The sequence below is a fragment of the Podarcis bocagei genome (assembly GCF_964188305.1).
Source record: "Podarcis bocagei genome assembly, chromosome: 13".
In the NCBI taxonomy this organism is placed as follows: domain Eukaryota; kingdom Metazoa; phylum Chordata; class Lepidosauria; order Squamata; family Lacertidae; genus Podarcis; species Podarcis bocagei.
This window is the reverse complement of record NC_138138.1, coordinates 3,635,464-3,656,820: the sequence shown is the minus strand read 5'-3', so window position 1 is coordinate 3,656,820 and position 21,357 is coordinate 3,635,464. Positions and strand designations below refer to the sequence as shown.

The window sequence follows — 21,357 nt, the reverse complement described above, 5'->3', positions numbered from 1 at the left end:
ACTCTTGCCATTTATTTCCTATCCAGTGAGTTCGGTCAGATTAGAATTCATAAGAAATCTCCGTCTGAGGGACTGGGCATCTGGGATTTGAATGTTGTAAAGGAATCATTTAATATTATGCTCAGAGCTGGATTTAAAATTATGCTCAGACAAACCAAAGGTTTCTCAGGTCCCGGGCTGGAAACAGTGGCTGGATCCAGACACATCAAACAAGCGTTGTAAACTTTGCATGAGAAATTGAGTTGGCAAAAACGGAACTCCACAGCGCCTTCTGGTGCCACAGTGTTATAATGCATATACAATGCATATAAAACACCTTTTCTTTACCAATCTAGCAGGTACAGTGTTTACGCGGCAGCTAAAAAAGCCAATGCAATTCTGGGCTGCATCAATAGGAGTATAGCATCTAGATCAAGGGAAGTAATAGTGCCACTGTATTCTGCTCTGGTCAGACCTCACCTGGAGTACTGTGTCCAGTTCTGGGCACCACAATTCAAGAAGGACACTGACGAACTGGAACGTGTCCAGAGGAGGGCAACCAAAATGGTCAAAGGCCTGGAAACGATGCCTTATGAGGAACGGCTAAGGGAGCTGGGCATGTTTAGCCTGGAGAAGAGGAGGTTAAGGGGTGATATGATAGCCATGTTCAAATATATAAAAGGATGTCACATAGAGGAGGGAGAAAGGTTGTTTTCTGCTGCTCCAGAGAAGCGGACATGGAGCAATGGCTCCAAACCACAAGAAAGAAGATTCCACCTAAACATTAGGAAGAACTTCCTGACAGTAAGAGCAGTTTGACAGTGGAATTTGCTGCCAAGGAGTGTGGTGGAGTCTCCTACTTTGGAGGTCTTTAAGCAGAGGCTTGACAACCAAATGTCAGGAGTGCTCTGATGGTGTTTCCTGCTTGGCAGGGGGTTGGACTCGATGGCCCTTGTGGTCTCTTCCAACTCTATGATTCTATGATTCTACTTGAAGGCAGTGCTTTTTTTCCTTAAAAATGTTTAGGGGTACTCTCATTTTGACTCAAGAAAATCACCATTTTAGAGTTCAAATCGAGAAAAATAAATACAGTAAATGGACAAAAGTACAAAGAACATGCATTACCCATATTGAAATACTGTCCCTCAATAAGGCCAAACCTTCATCAGTAAAACACCACACATCCACATTCCACACTGCTTCACACATTAAACCCTCGTTTCCGTCTGAGACTCAGGAAACACCATGACAAGAAATGAGGCTGCCATCACGGGAAGCAACGGAACTAACGATTCACTGTGCTAGAGAAGAAACTAAAAAATTTAAAATTTTTAGTTTCTTCTCCTGTTAGATTCACAAAATGTTTAGGGGTACGCGTATCCCTGCGTCGCCAAAAAATGCACAGCTTGAAGGACTAGGGTTCTTCCAAGGGGAGAAGGACTAACCTACGTTAATAGCCAATTCACAAAGTGTACTTTTTATTGAACTCTACCACTTCTGGAGAAATGCGGGTGGCACTGTGGGTTAAACCACAGAGCCTAGGACTTGCTGATCAGAAGGTCAGCGGTTCAAATCCCCGCGACGGGGTGAGCTCCTATTGCTCGGTCCCTGCTCCTGCCAACCTAGCAGTTTGAAAGCACATCAAAGTGCAAGTAGATAAATAGGTACCGCTCCGGCGGGAAGGTAAACGGTCATGCTGGCCACATGACCCGAAAGCTGTACACTGGCTCCCTCGGCCAATAAAGCGAGATGAGTGCCGCAACCCCAGAGTCGGCCACGACTGGACCTAATGGTCAGGGGTCCCTTTACCCCTTTACCTTTACCTTACCACTTCTGGATTGCAGATAAGGCAAAGGCACCATGTTTAAATTCTCTGCTGTTTAACAAACCTCCTGTCCACACAGAAAACTAGCATGTTTAGGATAAAGCTTTCAGGCTTCCTGCTGCTTTCTGTCTAAAGTCCAGAATGCTTTTGTGCAGAGAAGGAACTGTCCAACTCCCAACCAAGGAAGAACGGCAGATAAAGTGAATGGACTCTGCAGAAATGGCAAAATTAATGGGAAGAATAAGGAATCAAGAAGAAATAACTTGTAACAAAGAATGGGGGGAAATTGTGGACTGTCTTAAAAACTATTGCAAACAACTAAACACATCAGCAGGATTAATCTAAAAACAAGCAGTTAAAAGGTTGATTTAAAAGTAAACTAGAGAGTAACTAAGTAAAAGGTGTAAAATGTAAAGAGATGCAGTTTTGGAAATGATCTTATACGAAACTACAGAAGGGAAGGGGGGAAGTCAAACTGAGTGTGTACTGATCTACATGTGATGATTATTATTAAACTGAAAACTGAAAAATAAAATTTATAAAAAAATAAAATAAAGTGTTATAGTTGCAGAACAGAAGAAGAGCCTGATGTGTCAGGTCAATGGCTCATCTAGCCTGGCATAATATTCTTATAGTGGCCAACCAGTTGCCTGTGGGAAACCAGCAAGTGGCGCATGAGCAGAAGAACACGCTCCACTTCTGTGGTTTCTAGCAACTGGTATTCAGAATATGCCTCTGATCACAGAGGAAGAATATAGCTAACATGGCTAGTAGCCATTGATAGCCTTGTCCTTCATGAATTTGTCTAATCCTCTTTCAAATCCATCTAAGTTTGTTTATTTTTTTATTTAATATATATTTTATTCAGGATTTTCTTGTTTTACAGAAGTGTAGTGCCTCGTATTTTTTTTTCATGTAACATTTTTATAAATCTGTTTCATTTGTTGAGGCATTGGGGGAGAAGAAAAGAAAAAAGAAAAAAGAAAGGGGGGTGGAGAGAGGGAAGATGGGTGGGGGTGGGGTCGGGTGGCAGTGTTTCTATTATGTTTAATGTATGTAGGGTTTGGTGTCAGCGTTGCTTGTGCTGTTCACTTGTGTTCCTTTGGTGGTGAGAGAGGTTGGGGCTGGCCTAGGGTGTGGTTGTTTGCTTGTGATTGGCTGTGGTGATCTTTGATTTCGTGTGTGGGTGAGGTGGGTGGGTGTTTTGGATCAGGTTAGCCATATTGATTTGTATGCTGTTGGTGGATTATTGTCACTGTCCTGTTGGGCTGTGTATGTGATAAAGGGGAGCCATACCGGGGTGAAGGTGTCTTCTTCTGTTTGTCCCCGTGTCAGTTTCAAGTTTATTCGTTAATTTTTCTAGTAGGGCTGTTTCCCATACTATTTGGTACCATTGGTCCATGCTTACTCCTGACAGGTCTCTCCAGTGTCTGGTTATGGTGTTTCTGGCTGCTGAGAGCAGGTGGGTTATGAGTTCTTTGTTTATTTATTTATTTATTTTATTACATTTATATCCCACCTTTTTATCTAAGGAAATCAAAGTTCTCCTCTTCCTCATCTGCGCTGTAAAATGAAAGTTCCTGGGCTCACTTGGATTGCCAAACAAAGACGCCAGTCAAGAAAATAGGAGCAAAGCAGCAGCCAGTAGGCCTGATCTTTATTCAAAAGACGGTTGCAACAGAACTTCCACCCATCACATGGGAGAAGCAGGAAGAAGCCCAGAACAAAGGGCGGCTCCCTCTTTTATAAGTTTTCCCTTTTTCCCATGAACACCTCAGGTGAACATCATGCATACATCACAGATGCATCATACATATGTCACAAACAGGGAGGAGTTTTCTGGCAGAAACCACTTTGTCAGGTTTTCCCCCAACCTCCCTTGCCCACCACCACACACCCATCAAGTGATACAACAGGAATATTTACATTTCCCTGGTTTTCCCAGTCAGGTAATCACGCCCCTTTGTCCTGACTGAGGACCCAATCCATTCCTGGATGGTTTGCCATTGTCCATGGGATGACTGCCTGTCTGGCACCCATCTGCCAGGATGCCAGTGATTATCTCTTGTGCAAGAGGCTGCTGTGTACGTGATCCCAGGTTTCATGGATTATGGCTTCCCACATCCCAGACTCCCCCCTTCGTAGCCATTCCTTTCCTGAACAGAACAAAATTGGTGGAAATCCATACTGGAGCGATTTTATATGACTTTCTAAAGTTTTCCCAGTGAGCCAGTACAGTGGTACCTTAGGTTACAAATGCTTCAAGTTACTTTTTTTGGGTTATGAACGATTTTAACCTGGAAGTAAGTTGTCCGAGCTCTCGGAGGCCTTGCCGCTGCCTGGAGCCAAGCCTGGACATCCAAGGGGCTTATGGAGGCTCCGTGATCGGCCTCCAGTCCGAGACCTTCGCAACTGCCTGGAGCCAGGCCCCGACATCCGCAGGATGCCCAGCAGGTCGCATCCCAGCCCCAAAGTTAGGTAAGGAACACTTCCCTAACGAAGACCAAGAGCAGTGAAGCTGTTAAGAAAACAAAGGGGAGCCTGGGCCAAAAAGCCCTTAACCAGCCCTTGCCCCCCCCCCCAGCCGTAGCAAGATGGGTGGCACCTAGCCAGGTAAGCCCACCTACCCTGTGGGAGCTGGGGGAGTGTAAAATGTTGGGATTCTGCGAGGGATTTTGGGATTTGTTTATGTGAGTCTGCCCTGTGCCTTTGTCTCTGCTTTGCTCCTTCATTTGGGGGACTTCTGGGGGACTCTGCCTTCTGCCATTGTTTTGGGGATAGTGTGGGGTTTGGGGTTCAGCTATTAACCACTGTGTGACTGCAGAAATGGATAAAAGCCCCCCCCAATCATCAGTACATCTAAGAAAAAAAGTAAAGTTGTTTTTTTCATCTACAATACTGTCTTATTTATTTTATTGTACAGTACATTGATTATTGCCTTCATTATATGGATCAATGGTCTCGTTAGACAGTAAAATTCATGTTAAATTGCTGTTTTAGGGGGTGTTTCTTGTCTGGAACGGAAAAATCCACTTTTCCATTACTTTCAATGGGAAAGTGCGCTTCAGGTTCAGAACGCTTCAGGTTAAGAACGGACTTCCGGAACCAATTAAGTATTTAACCTGTGGCACCACTGTACATATCAGTGAACTGTTGCAGGTGGTAATGTGCATCAGAGGCCCTTTGAATAGAGATAGGAAAAAACTGTGATGAAGTGTTTTGTGGGGACACTTGCAGGAGTGATTGTGTTGAGTTTGGTAGTCGGGGTGTGTGTGTATGATGTCTGCTGGAGGGGCTACCCCCCCCACACCTTTACATAAATTCCTGTAACAACGCAATCGCCACAACAACCGTGTGAGGTAGTTTAGGTTGAGAGGCAGTGACTGGCCCAGAGTCACCCAATGAGCTTCAGGACCAAGTGAGGATTTGAACCTTGGTCTCCCAGATCTTAGTCCAACATTCCAACCACGCTGCCATTCCAGCTGGTGGCCATCACTGCCTCCTGTGAGAGCGAAGGCCATAATTTAAACTATGTGCTGCGTGATGAAGTGCTTTCTTTTATTAATCCTGAATCTTCCAACATTCAGCTTCATTGAGTATCCACAAGTTCTAGTGTTGTGACAGAGGGAGAAAAACTTGTCTCTGTCCACTGTCTCCATGCCATGCATCATCTCATAAACTTCTATCATGTCACCTCTTTATCACATTTTTTCCTAACCCAAAATCCGCAAATGCTGCAGCCTGCCCTCATTGGGTAGTTGTCCAGTTCTCTTGACGCTGCTCTCCATGATGCAACTGATGAAGAGCAATGCCCAGTGGCTGAGTGTAGGCTAAGGGCCCAGCTTCAAACTCCAGTTGGAAGCCTCTTCCTTTAAGGCCGCTAAAGAATTTTTGGCAAGGTGCAGAACTGGAGTTGGGCTCAGGGGACTCATGGTCTGAATCTATATGAGACTGGTTTGGATCCAATCATATGGTCAAGACTAAGGAAGATGCCAGGGCTGTCCAGGGGTCAAATCCAAAAGAGTATGCCAGTCAGAAGCAATTTGTTAAAAGGAGCAAAAACAAACAAAAAACGAGCAAGAGGTCCAGTACAAACAGGATGACAGGAAGAAACTCTGAAGAAAGGTTCCACAAGCAGGAGAGAGAGTAAGTCCTGAGGTCTCCTGCTCTTGCTCAAGTACTTAAGAGTTTTCTAAATGGAAGAGTGTCAGCTTCCTTTCCACTCTGGATTTCTTTCTCATTCATCTCAGAATCAAGCCGGGAGCACAATATGTACATGGGGCTGTGATCACCTTGAGAGCGTTATTTGGGGGCAGTGGCTGCCAAGAGTTGGACTCCAAGCTCCCATCAGCCTCAGCCAGTTTAGCCAATGGTCAGGGATTGTGGGGTTGTACTCCAAGAATATCTGGAGTGCACTGTGCTGGCTACCCATTTTGTAAACGTTGACTGAACCTGGCGACCTTACGGCATGTCCACAGGCATATGCTGTCAGGCAAACAAGAAACATTGGGTGCTAGACATTTCTTGTGCCATTTAATCCTTTTGTGTTTAAATAACTAGTACAGTAACAAGATGACCTTGGCTTTCAGCCTAGTGTTTCTTAGATACAGTGGCTGAAAATGACTTTCCTATAGTTAAGGCCTGTAAATAAAAGCTAAAGCTAAGGAGCCATTTCTCAAATAAGGGAGATGTATAAGGCTTGCTTTGGATTTATTATTTAGGCCCTCATGATTTTGTTGTGAGCATTAACTTTTAAACAGAATTCATTGTTCATCTCATTACCTTCTCATTACCCCAAATTCATTGTTCATCTCATTACCTTCCATTCTGCAGTAGCCACCTACAAGCATAACTGCAGTCAGGGAATGGCTCTTTCTGCTGAGAGATGGATGTGGAGAAAATAGCAGTACAGTGGAACCTCGGGTTATGAACTTAATCCGTTCCAGAGGTCCGTTCTTAAACCAAAACCGTTCTTAAACCAAGGTGCACTTTCCCTAACGAAGCCTCCCACTGTCGGTGTCCTTCTACCATTTGGATTCCGTTCTTAGACTGAGGTAAATTTCTCAAACCAGGACACTATTTCCGGTTTTGTGGAGTTTGTAAACTGAATTGTTCTTAAACTGGACTGTTCTCAAACTGAGGTACCACTGTAAATGCAACTATGGGAACAAGAAGCTACTGCGTCAGGAAAAGAAGAAGTACCCAACTGTTAATGGAAAGGAAGAGGCTAGAATGGGGATGGCACTGGGGGAAACCTAGAGTGACACCAGACATCTTACTGAATGCAAGCATACAATACTGCACAGCAGCTGAAGAAATCCACTGCTGTGAAACTAGGTTTTGTCTCAACAGAGACCATGTCTCATAAGAGGGAAGGTCCCAGCCTCAGACTGCCTTATTATAGCCTGAGCAAGCTGATATGGAGAAAAGAGAAAAGCTGTGGTTCAGTCTGATGCATGTGAAGAAGCTGAGCAGCAGCAATTGCAGTACTGGGAGGTGGTGGCACAGAGAAATAGATGAAAGACCAGCAAATCCTGATCTGCAAAAGAATTGGTGGGGTTGTCGTCTTTTCTGCTGGACCTGCTCCTTTGCCTTGAATAACAATCAGAAAATTGGCTGAGGATTCTCTTTTTCACCACATCGCTATGCTGCTAATTTTTGCAAGTCAGGCTGATCTTAGAGTTACAGGAGTAAGACCTGAATAAAATTAGCAGAAGCAGCAGCAGTAGTAGTGGAAATTTCCCCACCCAGCATCTGATTTCCTGTGGAGGGAAGTGAGATGGAGGGAACATAGTAAGCTTCCTTATAGTGGGGCTCGACCCTTGCGCCATCTAGCTCAGCATTGTCCCCACTGACTGGCAGGGTTTCAGGCAGGGAAATCCACAGTCTGACCGGGAGATGCATTGGGGATTGAACCCGGGACCATCTGTGTGTAAATCCGATGCTCTTCCACTTAGCAATGGCCCTTTCCAGGGAATAACCTGTGTGATGGGATGATGAGCTGCTTGTGCGTAAAATCGTGGTCCCTCAGAGTTTGTGCAACTCCACAAACCTCTGTGTGTGACAGAGCTCCTCAAACATGTCTGCCCTAGTCACTTCCAGATTCCGACAGTGGTTGTTTTCGGAAGCGCTTCCAGCATAGAAGCTCCTTAACGGAAACACGTCTCCTGGACTCACGACGTGACAGCTTCCTGCGAGGAATGGGTCTCCCTATGGGGGCTTCTGACACCTCCCCGCTGTTCTCGCTGGACGTGTCCCTGAGCCCTCCCTCTTCCCTGCTAGTTCCTGCTTTAGCTGCTCCGTCTCTCTCCGCATTCATGAGACCTTCCTCCAGAGACCCATCTCTCCCCCTGCTGGTCCCTGCTTTCGCTGCTGACTCCCTCCCAGCCTCTGTGAGCCCTTCCACCTCCCGTTCCTCCGATGGCAGTTCCCTGACATCCACCTCCCCTCCAGGGCCCCCTTCCCCCCCCGCCCATTCTCTCTCCTCTGGGCGGTGAGGAGGTAAAACCCCGAAAAGAATCCTCTTCATCTTCAGACGTCTCGAACATTTCCCTCCATCGGTCTCCGTTCCGGCTCGCTGAATCCTCCTCCTCCTCGGAATCAGTGAACCCCTCCAACTCTTCTTCTTCGTCGGTGGTGGCAAAGTATTCCCTCCGGAACCTCGCCACTGGCTGAGGTTTACGTGGGAACCTCTGATGAAAAGTTTCTATTAAAACCTCGTCATTGACATCCTCTGCCATGACCCAAGTGTTTTCCGACTCCGGTTCACCTTCCCACATTACCAAATACTCTACTTGATCTCCCTTCCACCTGGAATCGAGAATCTCCGCTACATGGTAGCTGTGTTCCCTCTCCTCCATTGCTGGTCCCCGAGTGACCCTCCCTTCTCTGTCCCCTTTATACGGTGACAGCAACGACCTGTGGAAAACTGGGTGCAGCTTCATGTGGTTCGGTAACCAGAGTCTGAAAGCCACTGGGTTGACCTGTTGCGTGACTTCAAATGGCCCCAGTCTTTTGGGTCTTAACTTCTTACAACCTCCTTTGAATGGTAACCCTTGGGTTGACAGCCACACCTGGTCCCCCACCCTAATGGTTTCACCTTCTCTTCTGTTTTTGTCTGCCTGCCTCTTATATTCCTCCTTGGCCCTGTCTAAGTTAAGTTGGAGCTGGCGATGGATCGCTTCCATTTCTTCTACGAACTGTTCGGCAGCTGGAACGCTCCAGTTCTCCCCTTCCCCCCCTGGGAAAGCTCGGGGATGGCACCCGTAATTAGCCAAAAAGGGGCTCATCCCCGTGGACACGTTCTCCGCATTGTTGTAGGCAAATTCTGCCAACGCCAGCTTCTCCACCCAATCATTCTCTCTGTCATTCACATAACACCTCAAATATTGCTGGAGGATGCCATTGGCTCTTTCCGCCTGCCCGTTGGTTTCAGGGTGCCGGGCAGTTGAAAAATTGACCTCTACATGCAGTAAGCTCATGAGCTTCCTCCAGAACCTGGAAGTAAATTGTTTCCCTCGGTCTGAAACCACCCTCAAGGGGGTGCCATGCAACCTAAACACATTTTCTACAAACAATTTAGAGGTTTCTTCTGCCGTGACCGCATGTGAGCAGGCTATAAAGTGGGCCATTTTGGTTAACAGGTCTACCACAACCATGATGGCTGTTTTCCCTCTGGACCTTGGCAGATCAGTCATGAAATCTATGGCCACTGTTTCCCATGGTCTTTCAGGTGTGGGTAGTGGTTCTAATAACCCTGCCGGTGCCCGCCTCTCCCCCTTGGCTCGCTGGCATTGGTCACACCCTCTCACATACTCCCGCACATCTTCCCTGACCTTGGGCCACCAAAATTCCCTGGTAACCAGCCACATGGTTTTGTGTTGCCCAAAATGCCCTGCTGTGGGGCTATCGTGCAGCTGCTTGAGTACCTTCTCCCTCAAATCACCTTCAGGTATATATAACGCTCCCTTGTAATACAACGCCCCGTTTCTCTCCTCAAAACCCCCGGGTTTGTCTCCCTCCCTCCTGAGACCCCTGAGTTTGTCCTGGGCGTATTCATCATGCACCGTTCCCTCTACCAGTTCCCTTCTCACTCGGCTTTGAAACTGCGCGCGCGCGTGCTGTTCCGATTTCCATCGGCTCTGCCGGCGGGAAAGTTGTCTCTGGAATGTCAGGAATGCGGCCCTCCTTCCAGCGTTCCCCCTTCCCTTCCCGCCTCTCCAAAGCTCTCGCCTCCTGGCGCGCTCCTATGGTCAGCGCAGATTTAGTCAGCTGATCCATAGAATCCGCCCTAGGACCCCGGGAAAGTTCGTCTTTCACAGCCGAAGCAAGGCCTTCTTCAAATAGCATTTGAATGGGTGCCGCCGATAAGTCCCACCCCAATCTGTGAACCAGCATGGTGAACTCAGTCCAGTACTCACGGACAGATCGGCTTCCCTGCTTGCAAGCCATTAGCTGTCTGCGCACCACTCCCTCCTCAATATCGCTGGAAAACATGAGATCCATTGCACGAAAGAACTTCATGGTGTCCTTTAGGACGTCATTGTGCGTTGCCATCAGGGGTCGAACCCAGTCCCTCGTCCCCCTCTCAAGATGCCCAATCACGAAAGCAACTCGCGATTCCTCATCAGGGAATTAATCAAACTGCACATTAAGGGCATATTGCATCTCTGTCCTAAAGGCATGGTAGTCCTTGGGGTCCCCCCCAAATTTCTGCACCAATCCTGGTACCTTTCTGTTGAACTGGGTGGCTCTCCCCTTCTTGTCTGCATCCTGAGCCCTTCTCTCCTCCAGCCTCGCCGTCTGCAGCGCCAGTTGGATTTCCAACGCTCGGTACCTTTCTTCCAAGCTTGGACCCACTCCAACTCCTGCCTCTCCGGTTCCGGCTGGGTCGCTCATGATGCCTTCTCCTGCACAGCCAGCTTACAAAGACTGTCGGAATGCTGTGATGGGATGATGAGCTGCTTGTGCGTAAAATCGTGGTCCCTCAGAGTTTGTGCAACTCCACAAACCTCTGTGTGTGACAGAGCTCCTCAAACATGTCTGCCCTAGTCACTTCCAGATTCCGACAGTGGTTGTTTTCGGAAGCGCTTCCAGCATAGAAGCTCCTTAACGGAAACACGTCTCCTGGACTCACGACGTGACAGCTTCCTGCGAGGAATGGGTCTCCCTATGGGGGCTTCTGACACCTCCCCGCTGTTCTCGCTGGACGTGTCCCTGAGCCCTCCCTCTTCCCTGCTAGTTCCTGCTTTAGCTGCTCCGTCTCTCTCCGCATTCATGAGACCTTCCTCCAGAGACCCATCTCTCCCCCTGCTGGTCCCTGCTTTCGCTGCTGACTCCCTCCCAGCCTCTGTGAGCCCTTCCACCACCTGTTCCTCCGATGGCAGTTCCCTGACAACCTGTTTGGAACGTGTGCAGGGTTGCCACCTCTTCACTGGGCCCATTTCTCTGCCCTGGTGAATGGCACGCAAAAATTTTACCAGGGGAACATTCTCCAAGAGATAACCATGTTGTGAGTGGGGTGGGGTGGGGTGGGGGAGTGTTAGCTGGCATGATACCGGAGTCCCTTTTACTTCCAGGGTCCTGGATCCAGCAAGGGTTGAAATCTAACGGAGGATTCCATTGTTGAACTAGTCAGGCCAGTTTCTTTGTCAGAGAATGGCTCTGTGCCAGAGGCCTTTGCCCCTCACCTGGCTGGCAGTTCGAAGACAAAAGCTAGGGCAGTTGTGTGAGAGCTGGGCTGGCAGCAGGCAGAAGCTGAGAGATTTGGTTGATTACCTGCTAGAATCCAAGGCTGTGACTATGGAAAAAGTGAGACCTTTTGCGGTCTTAAGGCTGTGAGCTCCTCCATCTTAGGCTCAGGTTGTATTGAAACTACTGCCTCCTGCGTTGTTTATGCTGTGTTAAGGCCCCCTCTTGGCCTTGCTGATGTGGTCCAAAGGGAAACAGAGCAATACATTTGGCACCGGCTGGGCTGGAGGAGTCGCTGGAAGGAGGCCTACAAGATGCTACCCAGCCGTCTTAACGACGCCACTCCAGATTTGTGTCACTTTACTCCTGAGCCTTTTCTTCTCCCAAAGATGTCCCACAAGGCAGCGGGTATAGTTTTCTCCTTAGGGTTTACTTGTGTAGCTTTTCTTATGAATGTGTGTAGCCACAAGGCAGCGGAGGTTTAGGATGTATATACAGTGGCAGGGCTCAGTGGCGTAGTGTGGGTTGTCAGCACTCGGGGCAAGGCAAGTAATTTGCGCTCCCTAACCCGTGGATTTGCGCCCCCTAACCCGTGGATTTGCGCCCCCTAACCCTAACCCCCAGATGTTGCACCCGGTGCGGCCGGCCCCCCCTGCACCCCCCACGCTACGCTACGCCACTGGCAGGGCTGTCTTAAGTATATCCAGTGCCGTGATGCAAAGATCCCTCTGGCGGGGGACCCCCCATTTCCTTTTTACAGCGCTGCCGGCAGCTTTGTGGGGCTGAAGGAGGCGGGCAGCGGCTAGAGGGCAGCTCCTCCAGCAGGAAAGAGGCGGAGGCTCCGGGCGCGGCGCTGCTTCAGCGAGGTGGGTGAGGGCGGTGAGCTGATGCTGGAAGGTACCATGCCCAGCCTCTGCCTCTTCCATGGCGCCCTCCAGAATGGCACCCTGGTGCCCTGCGCCACTTGCCTCTATGGGCAAGACACCCCTGTACAGTAGTACCTCGGGTTAAGAACTTAATTCGTTCCGGAGTTCCGTTCTTAACCTGAAACTGTTCTTAACCTGAAGCACCACTTTAGCTAATGGGGCCTCCCGCTGCCGCTGCCGCTGCGCCGCCGCTGTACAATTTGTATTCTCATCCTGAAGCAAAGTTCTTAACCCGAGGTACTATTTCTGGGTTAGCGGAGTCTGTAACCTGAAGCGTCTGTAACCCGAGGTACCACTGTATGTGTAAATAAACCATATATCACAAAACACCAAAGTCTCCACTGCCCATGGGTTCGGTTTGCCTGGGACTCAGAGATGGAGCAGGCAGTGTGACAATAATAATTCCACCTGCATAAGTGATAGTAAGAGCTCCACCTGTGTCAAGCTGCTGTGAAAGTTACAAGAGTAAAAACTAAAAAGTGACACTTTAGTCCTTTGTTGCATGCACAACCTCATCTTGCCTTGGTGCCGTTTTGCTTCTAGTAGAGTGAACAGAGAATCAGAAATAGCATCAGATGGGGAGATACAAGTGAAGACATCACTCTGTGCCAGCAGACCCTGCTGCTGTTCAGATATGGCACAGAAAGCAGAGTCAGCATCAGAACCTGGCATCTCTGGGCAGCTGCCAGGGAGAAAAGTGGACGTGCCACTGCTGCTGTTCTTGGGATCTTTGTGCTAGACATCCGGATCAAATATCGGCCCACTATTATAATTACCCACAATGCCAGTGCACTAGCAAGTTTCACCAAGCTGCGGGAGGCAGTGGAAGACAGGAGTGCATGGTGTGCTCTGGTCCATGGGGTCACGAAGAGTCGGACACGACTCAACAACTAAACAACAATTCTAATTACCCACAATGCCAGTGCACTAGAGTGATGCTCTGTCATGGGCATTGTGGGTAATTTTGAGTGTGGGTGGCTCACAACCATCTAGCATAGACTGTGTTACTGCTGCTGCTGCTTCTACTGCCATCTGCCATCAGATAGAGGAGTCCACTCTCCCACCATCTCTGCAGCTTGCCCTGAACCTCAGCTGCCAGTGACACCTTGATTTCCGTGAGGCTGCTGCAGGAGCACAAAATTTCATTGTTTCTATCACAGTTATAATTTTACATAGGTCCCAAAGCATTAGAGAAGTCTAATATGTTTTCTAACACTACAGCTCATGGTAAAGAATTCCTTACTACCTGTGCCATTATTGTTGAAAGCTTAATCTTGACCTTAAGAAACTGTGCTGAATTCATGGGAGTTATATTCTTGCTGAATTGTTTCCTAAATACATTCTTGTGTCAGTAAAGACAAAGAGCTTTGTCTGTGGATTATGTTTAAATCCTGCTGTAATATGTCAGTCAGATCTCACAGGAAATGAGATTGAGTAATGAAAAAAAGGGCACAGAGCTTCTGTTAATCCAAAATGTAAAAAAGAAGGGCATTAGTAACGTTTAAAAACGTTTTCCATCCCAATTCCCATTGACTCAAAATATGTTAAAAATTTGGTAATGAAACTGGAGCTGTACAACACCTTTCTTTATCAAAGTAGTGTAGGAAACAGTAATGGATTGTGGATTTAATTGCTTGTTTTCAAAGCTTTCCTTGTAAACCAAGGAAGGACTTGTTCTTCCTTTTCCAGAGGAGAAAACTGGTACAGCATAGAAAGAGCACTCAGAGGCTAGGTACGTACTCTGCAAACTCACCCAGGAGAAAAAGAAATTGGGGTTTCCAAACAGGGTTTCTGAGGGGAAGAGAAGCAGGATGAGGCCCACCATATTTCCTTCTCTCCCAGGCAGCTGATAGGTGATGATTTTGGCTTTTTATAACTGGTACAAGAGTACAACTTCAGTTTTATTGTTCATGTTGAAGCTTGGATGTGGAACTTTTGCATCTAATGATCTAAATGTGGGGCATTTGGAATAGGCTAACATTTTAGAACAGAACAAGCCGGGTACATCACCTGGTGGGGAATTTGTGTCTTTTCAGTGTGGGATTTTTAGGCACAAGGCACTTTCACAGTGCCCAAGAAAACATTATTTATGGGACTTCCGGCTTGGCGCCATCGCTAAATGGCGGACTCCCTCCGAGCTCCGGAGGGAGTCTGCTCGGCAGGGGCTGGGTCCTACCGCGCCAGCGACGCGGAGACCCTTAAAAACCACGGGCACGGAGCCCGTGGACATGGGGACTCGGCTGGCACCGCTAGCGCCCTCCCGACTCGTGAAGGAGCCTTTTTAAAGGCTTCGGATCGGGTGCCGGGGAGTGGCGTGGTGCTTTGAGTCCACTGCTTCCCCTGCCGAGCGCAGCCGCATGCCATTCGACGGAGAGCGCTGACTTCTTCCATTGGAAATTCGGACTATCAACAACAACCCGTGAGTAATTGGGAAACCGGGTACAAAAGGAGAAAAAAAAGAATTTTTTTTCGGATTCGGCACGAGCGGGGGTGATCTAAAAAGGAAGTCAGTCCCCCCCCCCCCGATTGTAAACATTCTAAAACAAGGACTGGGTAACCAAGATCGAAAGAGAAGTTTATTGCTGATAAAAATCATTAATTCCACGATGGGAAATTACAAGAACTGTGCTGGAGGAGAAGAGTGGATAGTGAGAGGGAAAATGCAACCCCCCCTGGGAACCGGGGCGATTCGTAGAGCCTGGCGAAGAGAGACGGAGACTTTGACAGCTGTCAAAGTAGCTGTCAAAGCTGGAGAATATAAAAAGGACTTTGTTACAAGGATTTTGCTGGCTAATTCTGTTACAATTTGACACAATATGGATATAAACTGTCGGAAAATAAGGAACAACAATTGACTTTTGGATTAGAGGATGCAAAGTTACTACAATCCCCCTAGAGGGGTTTCGGGACATTACAAGTGGTCGTACGTGGAAAATCACTCTGGGATTCGCACAGGACTTATCTTCTGGGAAAGCTGCAAAACTGAAATAGTATTTTGTCTACAGAGGTGTTTACATTAAAAGGAGACAATAGAATTTTCTATTGAAGAAAGGAAGGGACTGGACGTAAGTTTTTGTTCCTGAACAACAAACCTCTGTAGAGATACCAGATCTTGGAATAAGAACGTTTTAGCAGCTGAACAAGACAAGAAACCTGAGAAAGTAAGGAATAAAAAGAACAAAGGACTAACTACGACACGGAAAGAACAATGGGAGGAGCAGCAAAGACCAAGGAAATTAAAGGCCTCTATTAGACTGGACTTTTGAAGTTAAACATCATTAAAATAATAATAATAATAATAATAATAATAATAATAATAATAATAATAATAATAATAATTTTTTATTTATACCCCGCCCTCCCCAGCCAAGGCCGGGCTCAGAGCGGCTTACAAGCAATAATAAAAACAAGATGAGTGATTACAACTTAAAAACAAAAATAAAATACAACATTAAAATAATGGAACATTAAAATATTAAAATGAAGCCTCATTGCAGGAGAAGGAAAAGAAAAAAGAAAAAGGGGGGGGAGGGAATCAAATTGGCTCCAATCCAAAGGCCAGGCGGAACAACTCTGTCTTACAGGCCCTGCGGAAAGAAATCAGATCCTGCAGGGCCCTGGTCTCATGAGACAGAGCGTTCCACCAAGTTGGGGCCAGTGCTGAAAAGGCCCTGGCTCTGGTTGAAGCTAATTTGACTTCCTTAGGGCCCGGGGCCACTAGGGTGTTGCTATATATGGACCTTAAGGTCCTCTGTGGGGCATACTGGAAGAAGCGGTCCCGTAGGTACGAGGGTCCTAGGCCGTGAAGGGCTTTAAAGGTCAAAAGCAGTACCTTAAATCTGACCCTGTACTCCACCGGGAGCCAGTGCAGCTTAAATTAAATAAATTAAAAGAAAACCGGCAAGGTGGAATGGGAAAAAATCTGGCCATGGACTTGAGACCTCCAGGCTGACAACATATAGACTGATGGACACGGGGAATTCAAACCGGGGAAGGGAGGGGGGAGTTTTGGAATCCAAAGGCTATGTAACCATCTTTTTGAACTTTCTTATATTTTTTATCTTCTATTTCTTTATATAACTTTTGCATATCATGGTATTTTGATTTGACATGTTTAAAAAAGGGAATTCGTGGAAGGAAATTGGGGTGGTTCTTGGGGAAAAATCTTTTTTCTTTTTCTGTTAACGATGAGGGATGATGGTAAGATTGTATAATTTAAATTGGTTAATGGGTTAAACATATTAAGTTTTAAATTGGGAGTGAGAGCTTGTGGAACTAAATTAATGAAAGGGGAATATAGTCGGGAGGGGGAGGAGGGAGTCCTAGAAAGAAGGTAACGAAAGTAAGGCTTTAAATATATTCTATCTTTTCTTTTCTGTTATATTTCTATATTATTGGAAACTCTAATAAATATGGTTTTTTTTAAAAAAAAGAAAACATTATTTATGCTTGCAGAATGCAGGCTTCACTTACTAACATTTTCATTGACTAATGGAGATGGGGAAAGAATGGAATGGCAGAATGGAATGGCAAAGTGGACTGCATGATGAAATTAACATAAAATGTCTGGGTTTTTGCAAACAGAATCTTAAGAGTGTGTGCAAGTACCACTCTTTACTTTTCCCTGTCTCTATGGACCTGCCTGCTCTCTGTATAACAAAGACTTGCTTTGTAAGCAGAACCAGGCAGTGCGCATACGAGGATCAGTCTTCTTTAAAGAAATTATTTTTGCATTTTCAATTTTACAATATACAAACAGAATTTAAAAATAAATAAATGTAAAATCCCCCTTGACTTCTGAAATATACTCAGAGTCGAGAGTGGATTTCATGCTCTTTATTCAGCTCATAGTGGTGAGGAGGAATGAATGTTTCCCCAAAGTATCTGCTTTATATACATTATTTACACAATGGGCTGCACGTGATTGGCTAATTCCAGAATTCTCCTGTAGGCCAATCAGGTTGTGGATTCACTTCCATCTCGAGCAGGATTGGGTGGCTCCAACAGACCAATCATACTGATGCATTGTTCTAGGACCAATCAGACTGCTGCATTCTGAATCCTATTCAACTCAGTACATAACACCTTCCCTCTCCCCCTTTCTGGATCTTCATACAATGTATCCTCGTCTCTATGGGACGCCTGCATTGTGCCCGCTGGGATGGGTCAGATCCAGCAGATCTCATGCAATAATAATATTAAAGGAAGGTATATGCTCAAGACATCCTCAGGGCAGATGCAGCTTGGGAAGAACAGCCAACTTTATGTTCACACTGGTACTAAATGGGTGAGAACAAGTGACAACAAGAGTATATGGGCCAAGCAACATGGTACATGGGGCAAGTTTCTCTTTTTTCTGATGGAGGTTTTGTTTGTTTTGTTAAAGATTTTCTTGTTTTACAGAAGTATGTGTAATGTCTCTCATACTTTTTCCATGTAACATTTTTACAAATCCATTTCATTTGTTGAGATATTAGGGGGAGAAAAAAGGGAGTGGAGGGGGGGAAGATGGGTGGGGGTGCGGTCAGGTGGCGATGTTTCTATTATGCTTAATGTATGTAGAGTTTGGTGTCAGCGTTGCTTGTGCTGTTCACTTGTGTTCCTTTGGTGGTGAGAGAGGTTGGGGTTGGCCTAGGGTGTGGTTGTTTGTTTGTGATTGGCTGTGGTGATCTTTGTTTTCATGTGTGGGTGAGGTGGGTGGCTGTTTTGGATCAGGTTAGCCATATTGATTTGTATGCTGTTGGTGGATTCTTGTCATTGTCTTGTTGGGCTGTGTACGTGATAAAGGGGAGCATCTTTTTCTGTTTGTCCCCGTGTCAGTTTCAGTTTATTGGTTAATTTTTCTAGTAGGGCTGTTTCCCATACTATTTGGTACCATTGGTCCATGCTTACTCCTGACAGGTCTCTCCAGTGTCTGGTTATGGTGTTTCTGGCTGCTGAGAGCAGGTGGGTTATGAGTTCTTTGTGGTGTAAATGGGCATTGTTGTCTTGGAAGATGTTTAGTAGGGCCAATTCTGGGGTGATGTCTATTACTTGCTTGGTTATTTTACATATTTCTTGTATGGTTGTTGTCCAGAATAGTTGGATTTTGGGACACTCCCACCACATGTGGAGGTATGTGCCTGTGGAGGTGCACCCTCTCCAGCATTTTGGTGAGGTTCCTGGGCGTATTAGCACTAGTTTTCTTGGTGTTAGGTACCACCTGTAGGTGAGTTTCAGTGTGAGTTCTTTTCTTTTCGTTGATATGGATTTAAAGGGGGGTTTAGACCACATTCTGGTCCATTGAGTGGGGTTAATCTCATAGCCTATGTCATTCTCCCATTGTTTTTTGATTGCGTCTAGGGGGTTTGTGGGATTTTGGAGTAGTATTTTGTATATTGCGGATACCGTCCCTTTACCGTTTCAAAGTTTTCGAAAGGAGGTTTTCGAAGGTTATCAGGGTTATCAGGGGCCTAGTTGCTGCTGATTTTACTGTTGGGTTGTTTAATAGGGCATGGAGCAAGTTTCTTCTAAAAGCGGCTGTGGGGGTGGGGTAATTTGGATCAGGGCCATGGAAAGGTTGAATCATCTCCTGGACTCGCTATTTGTCCTCTTGGAGAAAATGTATGAGCCACAAGCCCTTTTAGGTCTTCAATTTTTAAAAAAATGTGTCAGTTTTTGAGCCCATTTATACAACTACAGAAGCTAGATGCTCTGCTTTCTAAAAAGAGGCTTATTTTCTAAGTTCTAGCAAGTTGCACCCAGCGGAGCCATTTCAAATCTCAGTCAATTTCAGGGAGGCAGCTGGAGCCCGGTTACCAGGGAAGCTGCCTACACAGCAGATGGGAAGTCTCAGGAGGCCAAACAGGCCGGGTAGCACTCAGGTGGCAGCACAGCTGAGAATGGCAAAGCCCAGCTTCTCTCAGCTTTATCAACGTGTAAATAATAAAGACAATTGCCTTGCTGCAATGCATTCAGTTTATCCACCCCATCATCAAGGAGCAAGGCTGAAAGGGCGGCTTTGCATGCTACTTTCTGAGCAGGTGAGCCACTTATGGCTTGGCTACGCAACAGGGGATCTGCTCTTCAGAGCACTCTGAAACGTAGCCCTATCTAGGTTAGAAGGATCATTCTTCGTTATATATTTTTTAAAAAGTTAGTCACTGTATCTGCCCCAAGGCACTCCAAAGTGACTTCCAACCAACCAAGCAAAACCCCACATAGACTTTAAAACCAAGGGGTGGGGAGCAGAGCGGCCGGGAGAGAAATGCATTAAAAACATCCCACCCCCTTCTGAAGGCCGAAGAGAATTCAGGCCCCAAGGCCGGGCTCGAGAGGGATGCTTTTGCCGGGCCATATTCGGAAGAGCAAAAAAGAGGCTGCCGAGAGAGAAAGACAGGACAGGTCTCTGAAGGCCCCGCTGTCCCACAGAACCAAGGCAGGGAAGAAGGAAGGAGCTGGGCAAGAGGGGTGGGAAATAGGCTTAGATCTCTGATTATTCGGACTTCCGGAGGCGGCGCGAAATAAGTAATGGCGGTCCTCTTTGCGCTGCGAAGAGGGGCTCCGCAGAAAAGGGTCGTTCGCTGCGGCAAAGCGACGACCCATTAAGATAAACCACGAGCAGAGCGAGCTCGTGGCCGTGGGATCCGGCGGGCACCTAGAGCGACCCCCAAAACGAAGAAGGGTCCCCGTAAGGGGGTCCGGAAGCGCGGAGGGGAAGCGGTGCTGTGGATTCATCGCTCTTTCTGCGGGAGTGAAGCCGCGCGGCTGTTGCTGATGAGCGCCGACCTTTCTTCCTTAAGAATTGGATTCTAAATCATCTACTCGTGAGTAGGAAGAGTATTAATTTCGGGACTACAAAGTAAAAATTTGGCTGAAAGCGGGAGACGAGAAAAAGGAAGTCCGTCTCCCGGTAGTGCTTAGAGATCAAAGGCAAAGGAACTGACAAGCTGGAAGCAATAAAAAGGGATTTAAAGACGGGAAGTTTCATGCGTCTGGTGGAGTTGGTAACTGAAGGGAAAGGCAAGCTTTTATTTTTCTATCTGCTACTGTGTTGATTTTACTTGAGGATCCTCTCCTTTACTGGACTTTTAAAACTTTAAAAACCCCAGTCCCGGGCTTGCAGGGGGTAAAAAGCTTCTTTGCGGATACATATACAAAGTTGAAACGGATACATAGAGGCATCATTGGTGGATACAATTAAATAACTGTATCTTGCATCTTCAGATAAACTATTGGGACAATATTGAAAGGGCTTTGCCAGTGGAAAAAAGTTTTCTTTGAGGACTATTGTTAATTTACTTAACTGCAGGAACTTTAATGGCGACTGAACCTTCTTCCTTCTTTCCTGAACTGTAACAACACTCCCTCTAGTGGAGTTTGGGATTTACAAATTCCTGAGAACCAACTTTGTTTTGACTCTCTGTGGCTTGGTTATCTACTTTGAGGCCTGTCTTTCTCATGGAACATTTGACAGTTTGACCTTGAATCCAAAGGCAGGTGTGGAATGAGTGGTCCACCGAAAACAAGAGCTGCGTCGAAAGCAGGAAAAGGCCAATTAGTACAAACAACTCTGATTTCCCAGGCTCGCAGATCTTCAGTCCCTGCTGTTTTACAGGGAGCTGTACCCTCAACAACAGCTCCATCTAAGGAAGCTGAACAGCCAACAACTGAGGATATGGCAGCAGGGGGATCTGGAACTCTTTTAGAGGAAATGCTACAACAATTTGCAATTTTGAACAAAAAGGTTGACGATCAAACTGCTAAAATTGACCTAGCTACATCTTCAATTACTAAACTTTCTGAACAGGTGGCTAAGCACTCACAAGATATTGGGAGTTTAAAGGACGCTACATCTGAAAATCGGAAATTGGCCGAGGCTGCGAATGAAAAAGCAGGCCAAGCAATTCAGAAAGCGGATGAATTGAAAGGAGAAGTAAGGCCGCTTTACAAACACGT

General features: G+C 46.6%; 1 long non-coding RNA gene across 1 annotated transcript in view; it reads left to right on the top strand.

Moving 5' to 3' along the window:
- The first annotated feature begins 4,210 nt into the window (after positions 1–4,210).
- Positions 4,211–21,357, top strand: part of LOC308572516 — a 39,479-nt gene continuing 22,332 nt past the window's right edge. The window contains exon 1 of the long non-coding RNA XR_014001794.1: positions 4,211–4,282. This is a non-coding gene — a long non-coding RNA (uncharacterized lncRNA). The remainder of the gene's footprint in view (positions 4,283–21,357) is intronic.